At 41.9% G+C, this 4552-nt stretch overlaps 1 pseudogene; it reads right to left on the reverse strand.

The window, feature by feature from the left end:
- Window positions 1-896: 896 nt before the first annotated feature.
- On the reverse strand, window positions 897-3512 carry LOC102001808 (annotated as a pseudogene).
- Window positions 3513-4552: the final 1040 nt, after the last annotated feature.

Below are 4552 nucleotides of genomic sequence, written 5' to 3' on the forward strand. Positions count from 1 at the left end.
TTCTCCCACACCATGAAAGCACTGATACCAGGTGCCAAGTCTCTCCTCTGGCTCAGACAGGCTAAATCCTGACCCGGTGAGTGTGCTGATGACTCATTGAATAGCTTGGTCCTCTTTTGGTCCTCCCCAAGTCCTGGGGACAACCACAACTACAGGTTGCAATGGCATTTCCCTTCTCTCTTGTCCATGGGAATGTATCTTCTATACCCTCTCATTCCCTCTTGGAATGCCTCTTAGAAAACCTCCATCCTCTATACCTGGTGCCTGACCTGAAAGGACCAGATTTATTCTCTTTTGCAATCAAATTTAGCTTTAGATAATTAATCCAAAGGGCCACTTAATGGCACCCTAGATATCAATATTATTTGGTACCTTTACAAATGCTGTACGCAATCGGGGAAATGGAAAGAAAACCCCATTCCCTATTTCTCTTTTCTCCTTCTCTGCTCCAAGCCCTATTTTTTTTTGTGTGTGTGTAGACTCACTACACACACACAGTGTAAATCTCCTATTTTTTTAAGTTATCATATGCTGTCCCACTTCAATTAAAATCTGGCTCTGGAGTTGAAGTAAGACTCCCCCTACTCTAGACCCAAGCATGTTTGTTTTAAAGGTTTCTTCCAAAATGTTCAAAATATCTGTCCTGTATCAGGCAAGCCAGGAAGGTTTCTCCATCAAAAAGCGCTACAACCCTGCTCTACTCTGCTCTGCTCCAGGCTCCAGAAAAAAAGTTGTTACTTCTCTGCTGAACTCCATCCCTTCTAAAGTAGCTTGTCACCCGAACCTCATTCAAGAGATTTATTAGGAGGAAAGAATTCAGGAGGGTGACTGCCTTGCCATGGTGGAAAAAGGCAGCATCAAACTGAACAGATACAGGGTTTATTTTTTTTGTGGGATTTTAATTTAATATAAACTCTTTAATTTTTCCTAAGATTTTAAGATTCTTTCAAGGCTTTTACAATTTTACCTTTATGTTTCCATCATGTATACTGATGTGATTTGTACTGCCATATAAATGCTATGTCATCTTCTTTACAACAGTATTTTTTCTCTTCAGTATGAATCTTCTGATGTGTTTGAAGTATTGAACACCCAGTAAAACAAACCTCACATTCCTTACACATGCTTTCTTTCTCGAGTATGAACTCTGTAATGTGTTCTAAGAGTTGAACACTGGGTGAAGGACTTGTCACAGTGTTTGCATTTGTAAGATTTCTCTCCAGTGTGATTTTTCTGATGGACTTTAAGATATGAGTTGCTAGTGAAATATTTTCCACATTCCTTACAAAGGTAAGTTCTCTCTTTAGGATGAATTCTTTGATGTATTTTCAGATTGGAATACCGGGTAAAGTATATGTCACAGGTTTTGCATCTGTAAGTTTTCTCCATAGAATGATTTTTCAGATGTGCTTGAAGAGTTGAGCTCTTACAAAATGATCTGTCACATAGCTTGCATTTGTAAGGTTTCTCTCCGGTATGAACTCTCTGATGTCTTTTAAGATGTGAACTCTGGGTAAAGGATTTGTCACATTCTCTACATTTGTATGGTTTCTCCCCAGTATGAGTTTTCTGATGTATTCTAAGATTTGAGATCACCATAAAGGATTTGTCACATACCTCACATTTGTAAGGCTTTTCTCCAGTATGAACTCTCTGATGTCTTTCAAGACTTGAGCAATTGGTAAAGGATTTGCCACAAACATTGCACTTGTAAGGTTTCTCTCCAGTATGAATTCTCTCATGTATAATGAGGTTTGAGGGGAAATTGAAGAATTTACCACACTGCCCACACTGATGTAGTTTTTTCCCTATGTAGATTGTTTGGGGCAAAAGATTGTATGCCAAGTTGAAATTGACAACACATTCTCCCTGTCTGTTTTCTCTCTTTGCAGTGTACAGGCTCTCATCTTGAGAAATGTTGGAACATAAATTTAAAGACTCCTCACAGTCTTTAGATTTATAAGGTTCTTCTTCTCTGTGCATGCTTTCATGTCTATCTAGGTTTGCTGAGTTCATAGGGGCATCAACGTGATTGCTGCACTTGTAGATATTAGAGTTTTCTGTAGCTTCTCTTGTTTTATAAAGTGCATATTTGGAGTGGTCATGAAGCATTTTGACAAGGTCATTACAACACTGGCAAGAATCCTTTTCATTCTTCACATGTTGATAGACAGGATCATATATCCAATAGTTCTCCACAGAGATCAGGTTGTTATAATTCTCCAACATTACATCAACATACAAAGCCCTCTGAGCAGAGTCCAGGCATTCCCACTCCTCCTGGGAGAAGTTGACAGCTACATCGCAGAATGTCAACAGACTCTGGAACACATGTCCTGGAGAATCAGCCATTTTTTGTTTCTCCTCTTTGAGTTTCTCTTTCAGGAACAACGGATGGCTTGCTGAAGAGATGGCTTGCTGCCCGGGATCCTTAGACACTGTCTCCTCTCTCTCCATTTCTCTGGGTTTTCTGTTCTGCTCCAAAGGTGAGCAGGTCTGGGTGATCAGTTGACCCTCACAATTATAAGGCTTCCCTCCAGTGTGGATGCTGTAATACCCTTTAAGATTTGACTTTCCAATAAAAGACTTTTCATATTTTTTGCATTTGTAAGGTTTCTCCTCAGTATGAAGTCTTTGATGAATTTTAAAGTTTGAACATCGGGCAAAGGATTTTTCACAAATATCGCATTTATAGGGTTTCTTTCCAGTATGAATTCTCTGATGTACACTGAGGTTTGAGGCAGTATTGAAGCATTTCCCACATTCCTCACACAGGAATGGTTTCTCTCTAATATAGATTGTTTGCTGCATAGGACTGTATGCAGAGCTGAAACAGTCATCATATTCTCCCTGCCTGTGCTCATTCTTTGCAGTGTAGACTCTGTGATCTTGAGTAATGTTGGAACACAAATTTAAAGATTTCTCACAGTCTCTAGATTTGCAAGGTTCTTCTCCAGAGTGCATGCTGTCATGTCTATCTGGGTTTGATAAGTCAGAGGCATCTCTTTGATTACTGCACCTGTAGTTATTAGAGTTTTCTGTAGTTTCACTTGTCCTATAAAGTGCACATGTGGAGGGGTCACGAAGCATTTTGCCAAGCTCATTACATTGACGAGACTCCTTATCAGTCTTCACATGCTGGGGGACAGTGTTACACATGCCATAGTTCTCCACAGAGATGAGGTTGTTGCAATTTTCCAACATCACATCAATGTACAAATTCCTCTGAGCAGTGTCCAGGCATTCCTTTTGCTCCTGGGAGATGTTCACATTCACACCCCAGAATGTAAACAGACCCTGGGGCACATTTATTGGAGAATCGGTCATTCCTTTCTGTTTCTCTTCTTTGAGTTTCTCTTTCAGGAACAATGAGTAGATGGCTTGCTGCCCTGGATCCTTAGTTACGGTCTCCTGTCTCCTTCCAGGTCTTCTTGTTCTGCTGTAGAGGTGAGCAGGTCTGGGTGATCAGCATGTCCTGGGGGGTTCCAGGGCCGCCGGGCTGCGGTTCTCCCACTGCGCTGCTGACTTTCCCAGGCCGTCCCGCGGCGACTGCGGCTCCGCGGCGTTTTCGCGTCCTCGCGACACCCAGGTCTGCACACGCGACTCTCCACGGTTGAGGAACGACAGCGAATTGGGTCCTCTGCCCAGATACAGGGTTTATATGGGGCTTCTTAAGGGCAGAGTTTTTCCAGGGTGAAGATTTTCATCATGGGCAGATTTCAATCCCCTTGATCTTGGACAAGTCCAGACTGGCTAGGTTTCTTGCTCAAGGACTGGTTGGTTTTCTGCTCAAGGATTGGTTAGTTTTCTGCTCAAGGATTGGCTAGATTTTCTGCTCAAGGATTGGTTGGTTTAGTGTTCAAGTTGGCCAGGGAAAGATTTGGCTCTGGTTTCAGGGCCAAAGTGTGCTTCTTTCACTGGGCCTTTTTAGCTTTCTGGCTCTAGTTTTAGGGCCAGGGTTTATTTTTTTTTTCCCACTGGCTCTGGTTTCAGGATCAAGGTGTGTTTCTTTGGTTCTGGTTTCAGAGTTAAAGTGTGTTTCTTTCACTGGTTCTGGCTTCAGGGTCAGGGTGGGTTTCTTTCACTCGCTCTGGTTTCAGGGCCAGGGTGGGTTTCTTTGGCTGACCTTTTTACCCTACATTTCCCCTTTTTTGTTGATTAATAAACAACCAGGAGTTGGAAAGAGGAGATGTTATCATTAGACTACTTCCTGTTGAATTGGGGCATCAAGGTTCAATACTGTCCTTCATTGTCCAGATGTAACCAGGTGCTGCTGGTCTCTAGCTCCACAGCTAGTGGCTAGTCATCCTGTAATAGTAACTGGTTAAAGTCTGGTTAGAAATCTTTTGAATAGGCTGCTAAAGGAATCTAGACAAGAAGTTTATAATGCAGGTCACAACTAGTAGATTAAGAAAAGGAGGAGAAGAAAGGTTAGGAAGGGATCCATTGGTCGGAGGCATCAGGTTGCTTCTTGTGTTTTTGAAGGTCTGTCTTATGTTTTTGAAGGTCTGTCTTATGTTTTGAAGGTCTGTCTTATGTTTTGAAGGTCTGT

This window comes from Microtus ochrogaster, chromosome 7 (assembly GCF_000317375.1).
Source record: "Microtus ochrogaster isolate Prairie Vole_2 chromosome 7, MicOch1.0, whole genome shotgun sequence".
NCBI classification, from domain to species: Eukaryota; Metazoa; Chordata; class Mammalia; order Rodentia; family Cricetidae; genus Microtus; species Microtus ochrogaster.